Source organism: Carcharodon carcharias, chromosome 4, assembly GCF_017639515.1.
Source record: "Carcharodon carcharias isolate sCarCar2 chromosome 4, sCarCar2.pri, whole genome shotgun sequence".
In the NCBI taxonomy this organism is placed as follows: Eukaryota; Metazoa; Chordata; class Chondrichthyes; order Lamniformes; family Lamnidae; genus Carcharodon; species Carcharodon carcharias.
The window spans coordinates 108,806,604-108,827,307 of record NC_054470.1 but is presented as its reverse complement, the minus strand read 5'-3'; the positions used below and the strand labels follow the sequence as shown (position 1 = coordinate 108,827,307).

At 44.1% G+C, this 20,704-nt stretch overlaps 1 protein-coding gene across 1 annotated transcript in view; it reads right to left on the bottom strand.

Annotated features, from left to right (window-relative positions):
* LOC121277372 (A-kinase anchor protein 2) overlaps window positions 1–9,887 on the bottom strand; it is a 166,638-nt gene extending 156,751 nt beyond the window's left edge. The window contains exon 1 of the mRNA XM_041186758.1: window positions 9,577–9,887. The gene's annotated coding sequence lies outside the window, so the exon portion shown is untranslated. The remainder of the gene's footprint in view (window positions 1–9,576) is intronic.
* Window positions 9,888–20,704: the final 10,817 nt, after the last annotated feature.

The window sequence follows — 20,704 nt, the reverse complement described above, 5'->3', positions numbered from 1 at the left end:
AATATAGACACAAAATGGCACCTCCCAAACCCACGACCTCTACCACAAAGAAGAGCAAAGGCAGCTTGCATCTGGGAACGTCATCATCTTCAAGCCAAATGTGGGCAAGTAGCTCAAAAGAGGGTAAGCAAACCTCCTGCTGATTATTACCTACCACACTCCTTCCATGATAAATCAGTGCTCCTCCATTGGAGGAAGCACTGAGCATTACAAGGAATGTACTCCGGATGGGGACTTCACCAAGAGTCCATCACCAAGAGTGGCACAGTAGCATCACTACTGACCGAACTGACTGAAGGACATAGTTCCTAGTCTGAGCCTGTGACAGTGCAACAAGAACCAACACAATCAAAGAATCTACTTGGCTTCATAGTCCTGAATCTACAAGTCACAAATGCGTCTGTCCACAGCTTTATTGGTAGGAATGACCACTGCACAGTCCTTGTGGGGATGATGTCCCATCTTCACATTGAGGACACCCTCCATCGTTGTTGTGTGGCACCACCACCATGCTAAACAGATTGAGCAGCTCCAAATTGGGCATCCATGAGGCGCTTTGGGCCATCAGCAGCAGCAGAATTGCATTTAACCACAGCTTGTAGCCTTATGTCCTCACTCTAACATTACCATCAAGCCAGGGGATCAATGAACAGCATAGAGTAAAATGCCAGCAACAGTTCCAGGGACTAAAAATGAGGCACTAAACTTTAGGAAGGATGTCAAGGACTTAGAGGGTGTGTCAAGGAGATTTACCAGAATAAGACTAGGGAATGAGGGACTTCAGATATGTGGAGAGACTGCAGAAGCTGGGCTTGTTCTCCTTAGAGCAGGGAAGGCTAGGATGAGATATCATAGAGGTGCTAAAAATCTTGAAAGATTTTGATAGAATAAGTAATGAGAAATTGTCTCCATTGGCAGAAAGGACAGTCACCAGAGGTCACAGAGCTAAGATGATTGGCAAAAGAGCTGGAGATAATATGGGGAAACATTTCTAAATATAATAAGTTGTTGTGATCTGGAATGCACAGCCTGAAAGTGTGGTGGAAACAAATTCAAAACTAACTTTCAAAAAGGAATTGGCTAACTACTTGAAAGAGAAGATTTTTGGGAGGGCTCTGGGGAAAAGAGCAGGGGAGTAGAATTAATTTGACAGCTCTACTAAAGAGCCAGCACCAACAGGTTGGGCCGAATGGCCCCTTCAGTGCTCATTCCTGACAATTTTCCCTTCCAATGACTCTAGTGGAAGGGAAGGTTGGACAGGTATATAATAGGCAGCTTTTTTCATCTCGCGTGTTCTACACATCGTTAAAGTGACACAAGCCCTCATGTGTCTAGCAGCCAAATTAATAGATCTTTCTTGCGACTCATATTTTAGATTGAAAATGCACTGAATGAATCTGCCAGGAAACTCAGGTCAATGAGGAAAAACTGCCTTCAAATACCGGGTAATGTACCACTTACAATAACAACTGCTCCATGCTGGTGTTTATGCTGCACAGGAGCCAGCTCCAACTTCACTCTAATTCGGCCTATCAGTAATTCTTTCTATTCCTGACTCAAACTAGCCGGGCCGAATGGCCTGTTACAGTACTGTAAATTAGAGTTAAGGCGGCCGATTGGAAGAATCCCTTACAAGAAAATTCTTGGTGCAATTCGCACAAGCAAAATCCAAATAGTGCAAGGCGCAATGCTGATAATTGTTTTTATATATGTACAGAAATTGAACTTTACGGAGGGAAGGAGGAGTGACCACTCTATCGTTTCTCACAGACCAGGAGTGATATACATGTGTGAAGAGGCAATTAACAGAAACAATAATAAATGAACTTGCTACTGTGGACGATCCTTCTCTATATATTGTTCGACTGCGATCTTGTATTATAGCCTACGTGAAACACAAACTCCTTCAGCTACTCTGGTCCTTTTTAATACAATCATTGGCATTAATTATAGATTTCTGCCTTCACATGTATACTAAATTCATATCTATTTATGTGATTTGATGGTGCGGCGCATCAATACTCACACATACACAGATATGTATATCTGCTACTTTTTATAAACTCTCTCATGTTTCTATTCGAAGAACGAAAACACTTGCATTTATATAGTGCCTTTCACAACCTCATGACATCCCAAAGCACTTTATATCCGATCGCGCATTTTTGATGAGTAGTCACTGCTGTGATGTAGGGAGATGGATCAGGCAATATGTCTCCAGCAAGATTAGACAAACAGTGATAATGGCCACAGAATCTGCAACTATAGACGTTAGTTCAGGGATAAATATTGGACAGGACGTTTAAGGAGAACTCCCTTCCTCACCTTTGAATAGCGCCATGGGATCCTTTATGCCAACTTGAGAGGAAAGACAGGACCTCAGTTTTATATCTCATCCAGAAGGCAGTGCAGCACTCATTTAGACCCATACTGCCATGCCAGCCTAGAGTTTGTGCTCAAGATCCTGGAGAGCTCTTGAACCCACAACCTTCTTACTCTGTGGCAATGTGCCACCCACTGAGACATGAATGACAATCCAGAAATTGTAAAAAAGAAAATGAGAATGAAAGAAAATGAGTCAAATATAAATAAAATTATTGACTAATTTTCTCCTCAGTTAATCAGTGATTCATGGCTACATGCAAGTTGGAAATTCTCTGGTATCTTGGTCTAAGTTTTCCTGCATTGGGCTACAGTGCCAGCAGGATTTGACTGTGGGATTGTCACAGTTGGTCTTAAACCTGTTCTCCCCTGCTGTACACACACAAATTTACCAGTAGGGTTCACTAGATCTAGAAGAGGTTGAGGGCGCCTTAGCCTATCAACCTCTTTCCTCACCTAAGAACCTTGTAGCCAACTGTGGATCCCTTCCTGGAAGCAAACACACTTGACCAAAGCTAGAATCTTTATGGTGCAGAGACCCCACGCATTTGTCCACACTGATATCAGCTTCATTTTACTCCCCTATCCTTTGTCTATTATTTTTTATTCAACTGTGTTGGAGATTTCAATTCCTTTCTGGGTTCATGCTCCATCAGCACAGATTGTTCCTTGTTAAAAAAAATTAATGACTTTACAATTGAATAGTTTTCTGAATTAATGCATGCGCAACTCAATTTATGAATTAATTACCATAATTACTCTCCTTAGTTTGAGAATTAAACTCACCTTGGAGATTTCCATGGGGTTTTGGCCAATTGGCTGCGTGACTGCAGCAGAAGATTGACAGAAATCCCGATGTCAGTCTCTTAATGGCGAGCCCCAAAGTTGCTTTGAGGCTACAGCACAGAAACAGGCCATTCGGTCCAACTGCTCCATCCTGGTGTTTATGCTGCACAGAAGTCAGCTCCCACTTTACTCTAATTCGGCCTATCAGTAATTCCTTCTATTCCTGACTCAAACTAGCCAGGCCGAATAGCCTGTTACTGTACTGTAAATTAGAGTTAAGGCGGCCGATTGGAAGAACCCCTTACAAGAAAATTCCTGGTGCAATTCGCACAAGCAAAATCCAAATAGTGCAAGGTGCAATGCTGATAATTGTTTTTATATATGTACAGAAATTGAAATTTACGGAGGGAAGGAGGAGTGACCACTCTATCGTTTCTCACAGACCAGGAGTGACATATATGTGTGAAGAGGCAATTAACAGAAACAATAATAAATGAACTTGCAACTGTGGACGATCCTTCTCTATATATTGTTCGACTGCGATCTTGTATTACAGTCTACGTGAAACACAAACTCCTTCAGGTACTCTGGTCCTTTTTAATACAATCATCCTTTCCAATAAACTCTAATACATACAAAAGCTAGCGTATCATATTAGAATAGGAGAGCCTACTTTATTCACGGCTCATGACGGATCACAATTACAAAGCCCTTTTATTTATTTCTTCATCTGTGATTGAAGCATGTTTCAATGCCATCAACAGTAGCAGGATCCTGAATTTGGATTCTGCTGATTCCATGTCACAACTTCAGCTTGGAGATCAGTGAAGCAACAACAATGCCTTGCATTTATGTAGCACTTTAACGTAGGAAAATATCACAGAAGCACAATCAGACATTGGAACATAAGTAGGCCATTCAGCATCGCCCCCCCCCGAGCTTCTTCTGCCATTTGATTAGATCATTGTCGATCTGTATTTTATCCACCTGCCTTGTGTCTGTAACTCTTAATATCATTTTTGGACAAAAGTCAATCCTCATTTTTAAATTTTCAAATGACCCTGCAGCCTAAATAGTTTTTTGGGGGAGAGAGTTCCAGATTTCCACTGCCCTTTGTGTGAAGAAGTGCTTCCTGCCATCACCCGGAATGGCTGAGCTCTAATTTTAAGGTTATGGTTATGCCCCTTTTCTCTGGACTCCCTCATCGGAGGAAGTTGCTTCCCTCTATCTACCCTACTGAAACCTTCACACATCTCAAACAGCTCAATTAAATTGCCCCTTAATCTTCTATACTCAAGCAATTCAAAACTAGTCTCTGCAGTCTGTCCTCATTATTTAACCATCATACATTTTGGTGAATCTGCACTGTACCCTCTCAAAGGCCAAGATAGCCACCCTAAAGCTGCAAAAGTGCAACCAAAGGTGAAGGTATTAGGAGCAATGACTAAAAGATTGGGTGGAGAATTGCTTTTTAAGGAAGAAATCAGGTGGAAATTCAAGAATATATGAACAGCCGAAGACATGGACCATTAATGGCAGGGTGAAGGAAGGCAAGAGGGCAGATTTGGAGGAAGAGTGTATTCTTGACATTGTAAGGCTAGAGAAAGTTGCAGTAATATAGGGTGGCGAGGACATGAAGATAAATATAATGATGAAAACTTCAAATTTGTGGATATGTGGAGTTGCAGGATCAAGAACCAACATACATCACCGAACATAGGAGGTAATTGATGAACAGTATGGATATAATACAGGCAGCAACTTTTTAGAATGAGCTGAATGATATGGAAGGTGGTAGATGGAGGTTCGGCCAGGAGAACATTGAAATAATCGAGTCTAGGTTTGGGTGAGGGTTTCAGCAACAGATAAGTTTTTTTTATTCTTTCAGGGCATGCAGGCATTGCTGGCAAGGCCAGCATTTGTTGGCTATCCCCAATTGCCCTTGAACTGAATGGCTTGCTCAGCCATTTCACAGAGGGGCAATTAAGAGTCAACCACTCATGCTGTGGGTCTGGAGTCACATGTAGGCCAGACCGTGTAAGGACGGCAGATTTCCTTCCCTAAAGGATATTGGTGAACCAGATGGGTTTTTATGACAGCCGATTATAGTTTCATGGTCACCCATAAGCTGAGATGGGCAGGGACGGACAGTGTTACAAGCATAGAAGTAGCCAATCTTTGTGATGGAGAGGATATGAAGAGGGAAGATGAGGTCGGGGGTCAAACAATCCAGCAAGATTGCAAACAGTCTGGTTCAACTAGAGATAGCAGCTTGGGAGAGTGGATGGATTTGTTGCCAAAGCTACTAAGCTAGTGGAAGGGGTTTCTTTCTCTAGTACTTAGTCACATCCTATAGATAGAAATTAAGATAAAGAAGAGAAAGTGCGTTTATGACAGGTGTCAGGTAGAAATTACAATTGAGAACCAAGAGTAATACAGAAGGTTCAGAGAGTAGATGAAAAAGCACATAAGAGAAGCAAAGAAGGATTATGTGAAAAGACTGGCAGCCAATATAAAGGAGAATCTCAAAGTCTTCTATTGGCATATAAATGGTAAAAGGGTGGTAAAAGGAGTAGGACTGATTAGGGACCGAAAAGGGAATTTACATATGGATGAAAGGGCCATGGGTCAGGTATTAAATGAATATTTTACCAAGGAGGTAGATGCCACCCAGGCCATGGTGACAGACAAGGAAACTCTGTCACTAGAAGGATTCAAAATTATTAAGGAGGAAGTGTTGAATAGGCTGTCGGTACTTAAAGTTGACAAGGCACCGGGACTGGATGAGATGCATCCAAGGATATTGAAGAAAGTGAGAGTAGAAATTGCAGGGCGTTGGCCATAATCTTTTGGTTTTTCCTGGACTCAGGGGTGGTGCCAGAGGACTGGAGAATTGCAAACTTTATGCTCTTGTTCAAAAAAGGTTGCAAGGATAAGCCCAGCAATTACAAACCAGTCAATTTAACTTCAGTGGTGGGCAAGATTCTAGAAACAATTATTTGTGATAGAATTAGTAGTCACAAGGAAAAACATGGGTTGATAAGGGAGAACTAGCATCAATTTCTAAAGGGGAAATTATGTTTAACTAACTTGCTGGAGGTTTTTGAAGTGGTAACAGAAAAGGTTGAAGAGGGTAATGCTGTTGATGTGGTAAATCTGGACTTCCAAAAGGCGTTTGACAAAGTGCCACACAAAAAACTTGTGAGAAAAGCTATTGCTCATGGACTAAAAGGGACAGTAGCAACATGGCTGAAAAATAGGAAGTAGAGAGTAATGGTCAATGGATATTTTTGGGCTGTTGGGAGGTTCATAGTGGAGTTCCCCAGGAGTCAGTATTGGGACCCTTGCTTTTCTTGATATATATTAATGATCTAGATCTTGGTGTGTAGGGGACAATTTAAAAGTTTGCGAACGATACGAAGCTTGGGAGTGTTGTGAACTGTGAGGAGGATGGTGTGGAACTTCAAGAGGACATAGACAAGTTGGTGGAGTGGGCAGATAGGTGGCAGATGAAGTTCAATGCAGAGAAGTGTGAGGTGATATATTTTGATAGGAAGAACATGGACAGACAATATAAAATAAGGGGTGAAATTTTGAAGGGGTGCAGGAACAGAAAGGCCTTGGTGTATATGTGCATAGATCATTGAAAGTGGCAGGATAGGTGTGAGCGGTTAATAAAGCATATCGTATCCTGGATTTTATTAATAGGGGCATAGAGTACAAAAGCAGTTATGCTGAATTTATATGTGACACTTGTTAGACCTCAGCTCGAATATTGTGTATAGCTCTGGGCACCACACTATAAGAAGGATGTGGACACATTGCAGAGAGTACGGAAGAGGTTTACAAGAATGGTTCCAAGGATGAGAAACTTCAGCTATGAGGATAGATTGGAGAGGTTGGGACTGTTCTCCTTGGAGAGAAGAAGGCTAAAAGGAGATTTGGTAGAGGTGTTCAAAATCATGAGGGGTCTAGACAGAGTAGATTGGGAGAAGCTGTTCCTGCTTCTAAAAGGATCAAGAACGAGGAGGCACAGATTTAAAGAGATTTGCAAAAGAAGCAAATGTGATGTGAGAAAAAACTTTTTCACACAACAAGTGGTTCGGGTCTGGGATGCGCTGCCTGGAAGTGTGATGGAGGCAGGTTCAATCGAGGCATTCAAGAGGGCATTAGATGATTATTTAAATAGAAACAATGTGCAAGGGTCCGGGGAAAAGGCAGGGCAATGGTATTAGGTCATAATGCTCATTTGGAGAGCCGGAGCAGACATGATGAGGCTACTGGCCCCCTTCTGTGCTGTTAAAATTCTGTGATCACTTGCTTTCTCATATCAAGTATTATTTCATCAATGAAGACAGACAATGCACATCTTCTCCAAAGGACATAAAAAATCTGAATAGCCACAACTTTTCATTGGTTCAATACCTGATTGTCAGGGATTCAAGGGTGGATGCATAAATAATTACTTCAGTGAAGCACCATGAGATGTTTCACAGCATGAAAGGTGCTATATAAATACAAGTTGTTGTTCTCCTTAGACCAGAGAAAGTAAAAGGGATATTTAACAAAAGATATTTGAAATAATGAAGAATTTTGATTGAGTAAACAGGGGAAACTGTTTCCACCAGCCACAGGGTTGGTAACTGAAAGACAAAGATTTAAGGTAATTGGCAAAAAACTAGAAGGACAGCTGAGGAGATGTTTTTTCACACAAGTTTTTAAGACACGGAATGTAAAGCTTGAAAAGGAATCATATTCAATAGCAACTTTCAGAGGGGAGTTGGATATATACTGAAAAGGGATAATTTGCAGGGCAATGATGAAAGAGTTGGAGGGTGGGTCTAATTGGATGGTTCTTTCAAAGAACAATGCAGCAAAACCCGAACAACATTCAGGTGTGGGCTGCTAGGTAACGAGTAAAATTCCTGCCACACAAGTGCCAGGCAGTAACCATCTCCAACTGGGGAGAATCTAAACCTCTCCCCTTGACATAAAACAGGATTGCCATCACTGAATTCCCCAATATCAATCTCCTGGGGGTTGCCACTGACCAGAAACGGACCAGCCATATAAATACTGTGGCTACAAGAGCAAGTCAGAGGCTGGGAACTCTGCGGCCAAGTAACTCTATCTCTTGACCCCTAAAGCCTGTCAACCATCTACAAGCCACATGCCAGGAGTGTGATGAAATATTCTCCGCTTGCTTGGATGTGTGCAGCTCCAACAACACTCAAGAAGCTCAACACCATCCAGGTCAAAGCAGTCCGCTTGATTGGCACCCATCCACCACCTTAAACATTCACTCCCTTCACCACGGTGCACAGTGGCACAGTCTGTCCCATCCATAAAATGTACTGTAGCAATTCACTGAGCCTCCTTCGACAGCACCTTCAAAACTTGCAACCTCTACTATCTAGCAGGACAAGGGCAGCAGACACATGGGAACACCATCACCTGCAAGTTGCTCTCCAGGCTTCTCACCATCCTGACTTGGAACTATATTGCCGTTCCTTCACTGTCGCTGGGCCTAAAACTCTAGAACTCCCTCTCTAACGGCATTGTGTGCCTATAACGCATGGACTGCAGCGAATCAAGGTGCTCACCACCACCTTCCCTAAGGCAATTAGGGATGGGCAATAAATGCTGGCCTAGCCAGCGACATTCACATTCAATGAATGAATATTTTTAAAAGCTAGCACAGGCATGATGGGCCGAATAGACTCTTATGTTGTGTGATTCCATGATATATATGTATATAAATATATTAAATGCCCATACACACATATACACACACACAATATATACACACGCAGATTTTAATTTTCGCGGATGCTGTGCTAATTATCTAACCTTATTCCAGCGAAGCCCTAAGACAACGAAACTCTCCTCCAGAGCCCAGGATCACATTTCAGTCCAAACCGCTGAACATTGTAAACCCCTCGTAAAATATACACCTCCTGTGATCGACCACCTTCTCATCCATTCACTTCAGCCCATCCACATCCCATCACCAAAACCACCCCCCTCCCCCTCACCTTCTTGATCAAAAAGGAGGCAGGATAGAGCCGGAGCCCAGCACTGTGCGTGTGCCCATTTCACTCTCCTCGTGTCTGTCTGAGAGTATCTGCGGGCGGGGGGTGGTCATCTGGAGTCTTGCTGCCTCTTGTCCTTGCTATGGGGGGGAGGGGGGCACGTCAAACCTAAACGCCCCAGCCTGCTGCAGTAGCGGCTCCTCCAGAAACCTAATACTTAACTGCAGTGGGTGGGGGGGTGGGAGAAGAGACTCTGCAGGCTGCATTTTAATTTACATTTGATATTTAGTGAAGCCCCATTAATAGACCCACCTCAGCCCTTCATCCGAAGCAGTTAGTCCATCCTCTGTGCCCCATTTGAACCCCGCACACTTACCTGGTTGTGTCCAGGCAACTTTACTCCCAGCTCCTGGTACTCGGTGGTGGTGGGGACGATGCAGTGAAGTTTGTTGATGTCTCGAAACGTCTTGTTGCCAAATGCAGAGCTCGAGTGAGAGAAGGAAATTGACCACTCCACTGTATTTCCGATCCTTGTGTGTGTGTGTGTCGCTTTCCCCTTTGAATAATGAATGAATTCCAGGCAGCGTGCGCGAACGTATGGTTTCCTTCCCTCTCGGTCCTCTGAAGCCTCCCAATGCACAGCAGGAACAAGGGGAAGAAACTGCCTCGCAGAGTCTGTGTCGTCAGCTTGACTCACTGCGGTTCAGTCACTTCAAACACCCATCCCTCCTATTGTCCTGTGCAGGGACCCAGTTCAAAGCACCCGGCCAATCAAAACTCTGCCCAAATTTTTAAAAAGCATGTCATGCTTTAGGAATTTCAGTTAACGCCTTCTCTCTCCCTTCCCCTCCATGTGGATTCGAGGTTCAAAGGACATAAGATCTGACAGACCAGAGAAAGGCCATTTGGCCCAACTGGCCTGTGCTGTTTACACCCAAATCAGGCTCCTCTCACTCCACTTCACCCAAGCTATTGTTGTCAATTGGGTGAAGTGGAGGGGAACTTGCAGGTGGTGTTCCAGTGTGTCTGTTGCCCTTGTCCTTCTAGACGGTAGAAGTTGTAGGTTTGGAAGGTGCTGTCAAAGGAGCCTTGGTGAATTCCTGCAGTGCATCTTGTGGATGGGACACACTGCTGCTACTGTGCGTCAGTGGTGGAGGGAATGAATGTTTGTGGATGGGGTGCCAATCAAGCGGGCTGCTTTGTCCTGGATGATGTCAAGCTTCTTGAGTGTTGTTGGAGCTGCACTCATGCATTAAGGCAAGGGGAGAGTATTCCATTACACTCCTGATTTATGCCCTGTAGATGATGGACTAAAGATTTATAATTTTTATAATGATTGACCTAACCGGAGTTGGTGTATTTGGTGCCGCTTTGGTGCCTTCGGAGACGGCGTGTTTGGCTAGTTCCCCTGGCAGCAAGTGGCGGACGGCTCTCTCAATCTCCCCGGCCGAGATAGTGTGGCGCTTGTTGTAGTGAATGAGGTGCGAGGCCTCGGAGGCGATGCACTCGAAAATGTCGACCACGAAGGAATTCATAACACTCATGGCCTTGGAGAAGATCCTGGTGGAAGGGTGGATCTGGGTCAGCGCCCTGTACACGAACATGGAATAGCTCCGCTTGCAAGATTTCCTCCACTTCTCAGGCGGCTTCTTGGTGACATTTGTCAGTGGCTGCTTCGACATCTTGCTGGGCCTTAGCTGCAGCTGCCACCTGAGGCATTCCACTCGACTTGGACATAGCACTTTTAGCTTACCGCTAGTTAAAAAGTCTCAAGCCGCTTCATAGGAGCATTATAAATGTGACACTGAGCCACAGAAAGAGATATAAGGGCAGATGATCAAAAGCTTGGTCAATTGGAGTGTCTAAGAGAAGGACAGTAAGATAGAGAGGCAGAGAGGTTTATGGAGGGAATTCCAGAGCTTGGGGCCCAGGCAGCTGAAGGCACAGCCGCCAATGGTGGAGCGATGGAGATTGGGGATGGTCAGAATTAGACGAGCACAGATATCTGTCAGGAGTCAGCAAGTCAGGAACAAGTCCGGAGTGCGATGGAGTACTCCCCACTTGCCTGGATGAGTGCAGCTCCCACAATGCTCAAGAAGTTCAACACCATCCAGGACAAAGCAGCCCACTCGATTGGCACCACATTCACAAACATTCACTCCCTCCACCACCGATGCACAGTAGCAGCAGTGTGTACAAGATGCATTACAGGAATACACCAAGGCTCCTTCAACAGCATCTTCCAAACACACAACCACTACCATCCAGAAGGACAAGGGCAGCAGATAGATGGTTACACCACCACCTGTAAGTTCCCCTACATGTCATTCACCATCCTGACTTGGAAATATATCACCGTTCCTTCACTGTCGCTGGGTCAAAATCCTGGAACTCCCTCCCTAACAGCACTGTGGGTGCACCTACACCACATGGACTATAGAGGTTCAAGAAGGCAGCTCAACATCGCCTTCTCAAGGGCATTTAGGGATGGACAATTAATGCTGGCCCAGCCAGTGAAGTCCACTTCCCATGAATGAATAAAAAAAGACCTCTGAAGATTGTGGGGCTGGAGGAGATTACAGTGACAGGGAGGAGCGATTTGAAAACAAGGATGAGAACTTTACAATTGTGGTGTTGTTGACTTCCTCCATCATGTACTCAGCTAACTCCCACTTAAATCCATTTATGCTATTGACCCTTCAATTACCCCATGTGATAGTGAGTTCCACATTCTCACCACTCTCTGGGTTTTTCCTAAATTCCCTATTGGATTTATTAGTGACTATCTCATATTTATGATCTCTAGTTTCAGTCTCCACCACCCCAAGTGGAAACATCTTCTTTAATTCAAGCCTATTCCTTATTTTAAAGGTCTCCGGTAACTCACCATGAAGCTTCCTCTGTTATAGAGAAAGGAGCTCAGGCCTAGTCAATCTTTCACAGAGATAAGTTAGGAACACACTGCAGAAGACGGATGGATCTTGTATGGTTTTGTTCCAGCTATTTTTTAATATTCTTTAATGGGATGTGTGTGCCACTGGCTGGGCCAGCATTTATTGCCCATCCCTAGCTGCCCTTGAGAAGGTGATGGTGAGCTGCCTGCTTGAGTCGCTGCAGTCCCTGTGCTGTAAGTACACGCACAGTGCTGTTAGGGAGGGAGTTCCAGGATTTTGACCCAGCCACAGTGAAGGAATGGCGATATATTTCTCAGTCAGGATGGTGTGTGGCTTGGAGGGGAACCTGAACCTGCAGCTGGTGGTGATGCCATACATCTGCTGTCCTGATCCTTCTCGGTGGCAATTGCAGATTTGGAAGGTACTACCAAAGGAGCCTTGGTAAGTTGGTGCAGTGCATCTTGTAGATAATACACAGCTGCCACTGTGTGTCGGTAGTGGAGGGAGTGAATGTTTAAGGTGGTGGATGGGGTGCCTATCAAGCAGACTGTTTTGTCCTGGATGGTGTTGAGCTCTTAAGTGGGAGCTGCACTCATCCAAACAAGGGGAGAGTATTCCATCACACTCCTGACTTGTGCCTTGTAGAACAGGCACAGGTGGACAGGCTTTGGGAAGTCAGGATGTGAGTTACTTGTCTCAGGATCTCAGCCTCTGACCTGCTTTTGTAGCCAAAGTATTTATATGGCTGGCTGAGTTCACTTTCTGGCCAATGGTAACCCCCAGGATGTTGATTGTGAGGGATTTAGCAATGGTATTGTCATTGAATGTCAATATCATTGAATATTGACATTTCACACCATAACAATTCAAAAACCAGTCATACTTGCTATAAAATGCATGTTAATGTAACAGTGAAAAAGGTGAACAGGTAATGAATCTTTTTCAAGGGACCTCCCTGTGCAAACTGGCTCTGAAGGCTATTAGTTACTCTTTTCACTCCTTGGTTCAGATGAAATAAATCCCAACGGCATACTATACTGAGATATGTTGAGGCTGTGTAAACAGCTTCTTCACTGTAGGAAATTGAAGCCTTCAACTCCAGTAGGTGATCCTTTTCAAACACCCAGGGCTGACTTTTACGCTCTGTGGGCAGGCACACGCCCCACCCAATCGGGCGTAAAATCACACAAGAAGACGTCGGGCGAGTGTCCCAATGTCATCGTGCACTCACGCGACATTTTGCTTGGGCAGTTAAGCCCATTGATGTCGCAATTGTCTCCGATTTTTCGTGGGCCATCCAACCTTATGGTTGGTGGACAGGCAAATCGGCCAGGCCGCCTTTACATTTTTCATCGAACCTCATCCAAGGGCGGGATGAAATCTCTGTTATGAAATAAAATTAAAATAAATATCTGTGGACAGCATTTTTATGAACTATGCTTTCAGGTGCTTGATTGTGATGCATGGACATTTTTTTGCAGCTTTTTAAACCTTTATTTGATCATCTGGAGGTCTGCAGCTCCCTGAAGCAGCTGTCTGCCTTCAAGGAGCTCTCTCGCAGCGCACACCCGCACCCATGGGAATGTCATCCCCCGCCCTCTTCCCGCCCTCACCCCGGCAGCGCTGAGCTTTTCAGCGCACGTTTCACTCTGGCTGGCCGTTAATTGGCCAGGCAGCGTGAAATCGCGGTCCGTTTCCCAGCCAATCCTGGGCCCGCCAATTGCGTGCACCTGCCAAAGGTAAAATTCAGACCCCGGTCTTACTCTTCCGGATAGAAACAGGAAGAGGCCATTCAGCCCCATGAGCCTGTTCCACTATTCAATTAGAACATTGCTGACCTGTATATCTTAAATCTATCTGCACTCCTTGATTCTGTAACCCTTGATAACTTTGCCGAACAAAAATTTATAAGTCTCAGTTTTGAAATCTTCAGCTGAACCCTGAGCTATAAAAGCTTTTCAGGGTGGAGCATTCCAGGTTTTTTAACCTTGTTCTGTTTTGTCGACACTGTCATGTATGCTATTTGTCTGAACTTTCCTCTCTCGTCTCTCTATGCTCTAATCACCATGTTCAATGCAATTCCTCCTCCCTGTGGGGCACACTTGCTGTGTTGAAATCAAGACTGACCGTAGTGCCTTACTCAGATAATCACAAAAACAGCTTACCATTTCCTCCATATTAACTCAGCCCTCCTTTTAGAGAAATGCTAAAGTTTCCCAATTGCAGAAGGCAATTATTCCTTAAATCATTTCAGGGTTTTCACTTGCTTTACACAACCTGGAAGCCTCTCTTCTCCATAGATCCCACTTCCTGTGAAGAATTTTCTGACAATAGTCCAAAATTTCTCGGATTGAAGCCTTCCCCAATTCATCTGCTTTAATTGTTCCCTCAGTTCTTTGACTTACAGAGCATGTTAATGTTGATCATTCTGTGGCCACATAGCTACAAATTTTATTTCCTGTACATCTTGTGGGCCATTAACGAAATACCAGGTCAAGGTGAACATTGCTTTACATAGAATATCACAGAATTTTAACAGCACAGGAGGCCACCATTCGGCCCATTATGCCTGCGCCAGCTCTCCAAATGAGCATTATGATCTAGTGCCACTGCCCTGCCATTTCCCCATACAATGCAGAAAGAGGTCTTCAGTCCCAACAGTGATAACAAGTAGTAGGCTAGAGGATTGGGAATTTTTGAGGAACCAGCAGCGGATGACTAAAAAGCTAATAAAGAGGGAGAAAATTGATTATGAAAGTGAATTGGCAAGAAATATAAAAACAAGTAGCAAGAGCTTCTACGGGTATATAAAAAGAAAGAGAGTAGCTAAAGTGAGCATGGGATGCTTGGAGGATGCAACTGGAGAATTGATAACTGGGAACAGGGAAATGGCAGATAACTTAAACCAATATTTTGCATTGGTCTTCACGGTGTAGACACTATAAACATCCCAAATATATCAGATAAACAAGGAACTAATGGGAGGAAAGATCTTGTAACAGTCTCTATCACGAGGGACAAAGTATTTGAGAAACTAATGGGACTAAAGGTAGGCAAGTTGCCAGGACCTGATGGCCTGCATCCAAGGATTTTAAAGGAAGTGGCTGCAGAGATAGTGCAGATATTGGTTGAAATATTCCAGAACTCACTGGATTCCTGGAGGGACCCAGTGATTTGTAAAAACCGCTAATGTGGCGTTCCTGTTCAAGAAGAGGGGGGAGACAAAAAGCAGGAAACTAGAGGCCAGTCAGCCTAACATCTGTCATTGAGAAAATGCTAGAGTCCATTGCTAAGGAAGAAATAGCAGGACACTTAGAAAAGCTTACACAATCAAACAAAGTCAATATGGTTTTGTGAAAGGGAAATCATGTTTGACAAATTTGCTTGAGTTCTTTGAGGATATAATAAGAAGAATTGAAAAAGGGGAACCAGTGGTTGCAGTGTATTTGGATTTTCTGAAGGCATTCGATAAGGTGCCACATAAAAGGTTATTGCACAAGATAAGAGCTCACAGCATTGAGGGTAATGTATTAGCATGGATGAGGATTGGTTAACACACAAAAGACAGAGAGTTGAGATTAATTGGTTTTTTTCAAGTTGGAAAGGCTTAACTAGTGGAGTGCTACAAGGATAACTCCTAGGGCCTCAATTATTACTGTCTATTAATGACTTGGAGGAGGGGACAGAGTGTGATGTATCCAAATTTGCTGACAATACAAAAGTAGGTGGGAGGGCATGTTGTGATGAGGACATAAGGAATCTGCAAGGGGATATAGATAGGTTGAGTGAGTGGGCAAAAACTTGCAGATGGAGTTTAATGTAGGAAAGTGTGAGATCATGCACTTTGATAGGAAGAGTCAAAAGGCAGACTATTATTTAAGTAGAGAGACACTCCAAAAAAGTGCAGCATAGAGAGATCTGGGTGATATTGTGCATGAAACACAAAATTTTAGCTTGCTGGTGCAGCAAGTAATTAAAGAAGGCAAATGGAATTTTGGCCGGTATTGTTGAGAGGTTGGAGTTTAAAAATAGGGAAGTTTGTTACAACTGTACAGGATGTTGGTGAGGCCACACCTGGAGTACTGTATACAGTTTTGGTCCCCATATTTAAGAAAGGATATATTGGCATTGGAGGCAGTTCAAAATAGATTCACTAGGCTGATTCCCGGGATGAAGGGGGGGTGACTGATCAAGAACGGCTAAACTGGCTAGGCCTTTATTCATTAGAGTTTAGAAGAGTGAGGGGTGATCTTATTGAAACGTACAAGATTCTGAGGGGGCTTGACAGGGTTGAGAAGATGTTTCCACTAGTTGGGGAATCTTGAACTAGGGGATATAGTTACAGAATAAGGGGACACTCATTTAAAACTGAGATGCAAAGGAATTTCTTCTCTCAGAGGATAGTGAATGTCTGGAAATCTCTACCTTAGAGAGTCGTGGAGCCTAGATCACTGAAAGTATTTAAAGAGGAAGTAGATAGAATTTTGAAATATCGGGGAGTTGAGGCCTATGAGGAACTGGCATGAAAGAGGAGTTGAGGCCTGGGGCAGATCAGCCATGATCTTTCTGAATGGTGGGGCAGGCTTACACCTGCTCATATTTCTTATGTTCTTACATTCTTACAGGTCCATACAGGTATTTAAATTCCCCATGAGAATTCTCGCACCCCATTTCATCCAAACCTATAAGCATACCCTTTTATTCCTTTCACCCTCTCGTGCTTATCGAGCTTCTTGTTAAATGCATCCAAGTTATAATGCTTCTCATGCCTTCCTTGAAAGAAGGGTCATGAAACAGCCAAACATTACATTTAGCAGCATTTGCCTTGGGGTCTAACAAGATGCTGAGAATGCTGACAATCTGGTTCAGACTCAAACAGTAGGCACAGTGAGAGGGAGTACGGTCAGTGACGAGAGTATCATTCAGGTCGGCCTACTAAGTGGACAAATATTGATGCTAATAGAATCTTACTAGAGCATAAAAACTGGGTTTATAAACCCACATGAGACACTAGTTTGGCTGCAGCTGGAGTATTGTGGCCATTCTGGGCACCACATTTAAAGAACGGCCTGAAGGCTATGGAGATGGTACAGAAGTGATTTTTCTGGAGTGATTCCAGGGATGAGGCATTACCGGAGAGGCTGGGATTGTTCTCCTTAGAGCAAAGACAACCAGGAGAAGCTTTGATAAACGAATTTAAAATCATGAAGCTTTTAGACAGGGTGAATAAAGAGAAATTGTTTCCAATGGGTGAAGGGTCGATAGCCGCAGAACACAGATTTAAGATGATTGGCAAAAGCATCAGAGGCGACTTGAGGAAAAACTTTATTTTGCTTAAGTGGTTAGATTCTGGAATGCACTGCCTGATAGGGTTGTGGAAACAGATTGAATAATCACTTTCAGAAGGGAATTGGATAAATACTTGAAGGAAAAAAAATGACAGTGATCCAGGGAAAGGGCAGAGTAGTGGGATTAACATGACTGCTCTTTGAAAAGCCTGGTGCAGGCTCAACAGGCCGAATGGCCTGTTCCTGTGCGGTACTATTAAGTAACTCCTTTATAATTGTACAGTTTATGCACACTTCTCTTTTTATTCTACAGGTTGTGTACAATTCCGGTGTTATTCTGCCGATTACAGTTCTGGTATTATTCTGACAATTGTGCACAATTAAAATTTTATTGCACACATTATGTAGAGCTTTCATTTTGTGGGGTTCCAGTTTTGATGTGCATTTTGCACAGCTTTACTTTGACCCGGCAGTTTGTTTGTAGTTTCAGTTTTATTCAGGAATTCTTGGGAAGTCCCAGCTTTTCCACTTGGTTTACGTCTTACCCCTGTTGAACCCTGTATCAATCTCCCTGCAGGCCTACTTTCACGTAGGATAAGTCTGAGTGCTTATCTCACTGACAGATATTTCTAAAACTGTTACGATGCTGGGTCAATGTTTCCAATATTGCTACCTCAAGAACAGGCTGTGGGTGTCAGCACCAGCTGACATCATAAATATTTCAGAAGAAATCAGCAGGCTTTTTGGCAGGAAAGGAATGAATAAATAATATTAATTTCATTTTATGATGAGATGCACTCAGTACACATCAGTGCCACTGAACTTTAACTGAACTCAGCCTAGTGCTTATATTTTCAAATTATTGGTGGTGCCATTTAATTGTATAAAATGTTCTGAAAGTTTTAGTATCGAATGTGCTGTCATCTGAAAACTCAAGCACTTCCAATTAAGTCGCTAGAGAACTTGAACATTGCTGAAAAGAGAGACATGTTGCTGAAGTTTTTCATCTTGCACTCATCAGGACAAACACAAGAACACAGGACAAACACAAGAATGCCAAATTTCAAACGATCACGACAATTCATACTACAGGAGAAGAGGATGATGATTGGTTGGCAAGTTGGCTCTGACTGGCCGATGCATTGCCTTGGAGAAAGCAGTTGGGAACTCTAGGCTCCCCAAGGTCCTGGATAATTCAGAAAAGGGACAAGGTTTGAACATATTCCTCTTGATTGTGGAGAACGGGTCCCTGTTTCTGAAAGAATGTTGCTTCTAGCAAGTGTAACTGAGCCATATTCCGACTTCGACTGCTTGGGGGCCCCATAGTTTCTCAATGCTTTTTCCTTGGCGATGCCCTGGCCAATCAGAGTTGGCTTACCAACGAATCAGCACCCTTTTCTCGTGTAGTATAAATTGTGAGCATTTGAAATTTGGCACTCTTGAATTTGTCCTGATGAGTGCAAGATGAAAAGCTTTGGTGACATGTCTCTCTTTTCAGCAAAACTTCTGTTTCCTGGTGCAGCAAAGTTTGCCAAGAATGGAACATGTAGGTTTATGTTTATGAAGCATACTGTGGTTAAAGGCATTATATGGCCTTTTCTTTGTCTTCTTCACAAAGTGTCTTGGAAGTGTTGGCACAATGCAATTGCACAAATTGGGTCAAGTACATTAGTTCATGAACTAAATACACTGAAAATGATAAAAGTGGAGGATGAAGGGTAACTAAGTTGAGGCCTTTAAGATTATTGAAGGGATTCAATAGGGTAGACATGGAGAGGATGGGTTGAATTTTCCTGTGAACGTGAGGACCATGACCCCGGGCCCCCATGGGTCGTCAGCGTGCCTGCTGGCACAATCTTCTGGGAGGCGGCCTCCTTAACTGGCCGCTTCCCTGCTTTCCACCCTATTAGGGACAGCAGACTTGTTCCTGAGGCTGGAGGCCCAGTCGGAGGGCCCAAAGCACAGGGCAGCTGGCAGCCCCACTGGGAGAGGTGGGCGCTGCTGGGGCAGAAAGGCGAACAGGAGGGCCTGCAGAAAATTCGGCAAAGAGAGGTGCCTGAAGCCAGTAGGGCAATCAACGTGGAGGGGACACCCCTCTCTTAGGATTCCTTTTGGACAAAGGTTGCACCCTTTGATCCCTGCGGCCCCGTCATTGGCATATGGAGCCTCTGGCCCTAACGGAAACCCCCAGCCTGCTGCTGGTAGGCCATCCCCCGATGAGCCGAAACTCTGCAGATGGCTGGGGGGTTATGGGTGGGGGGATGGGAGTGGGCTCCAATGTCAGGAAACTGCTGGTATCATCACAAAATGTCCCTTAAGCGAGCCTTAGCTGCACTAATTAGCCGCCTGCTTCCATGGAGCAGGCAGCTGGTCCTATTCCCTGAACAGGGGCCTCTGGGAGGGGCTCTGGGAGGTGGAATGCAGCAGGTGGCTGTCCCAATGTTGTTCCCTACTATTTTCCTGGCACCGTCCCCTCCAACCCGATTTCCAAGGTGCTGGGAAAATTCAGCCAGATATTTGCACTTGTGGGGAGTCCAAAACCAGGGACCATCAATATTCATCACTGTAAAATCCAGTGAGGAATTTAGGGCAAACCAGCATGTTAAAAAAAAGGGAAGAGTTATGTTTATATATCACCTTTCATAACCACAGAAGACTCCCAAGCACTTTACAACCAATGAAATACTTTCAAAGTGCAGCCATTATTTCCTGTAATGTCAGAAACATGGCAGCCAATTTATGCACAGCAAGATCCCACAACTACAATGTAATAATGACCAGTCGATCTGTTTTGTGACATTGACTGGGGGGTAAATATTGGCCAGCACACCAGGGAGAACACTTTTTTGATTATTTTAGGATATGTGGGCATTGCTGGCTAGACTAGCATTTATTGCACATCCCTAATTGCCCTTGAGAAGGTGGTGGTGAGTTGCCTACTTGAACCACTGAAGTCCATGTGGTGTAGGCACACCCGCAGTGCTGTTAGGAAGGGAATTCCAGGATTTTGACCCAGCGACAGTGAAGGAAGGGTGATACATTTCTATGTCAGGATGGTGAGTGTGCTTGGAAGGGAACTTGCAGGTGTTGATGTTCCCATGTATCTGCTGCCATTGTCCTTCAGGTGGTAGCAGTCATGGGTTTGGAAGGTGTTGTCTGAGCAGCCTCGGTGAGTTACTGCTATGCATCTTGTAGATGGTACACAATGCTGCCACTATACATTGGTGGTGGTGGGAGTCAATATTTGTGGATAGGGTGCCAATCAAGGGGCTGCTTTATTCTGGATATGTCAAGATTCTTGAGTGTCGTTGGAGCAGCATTC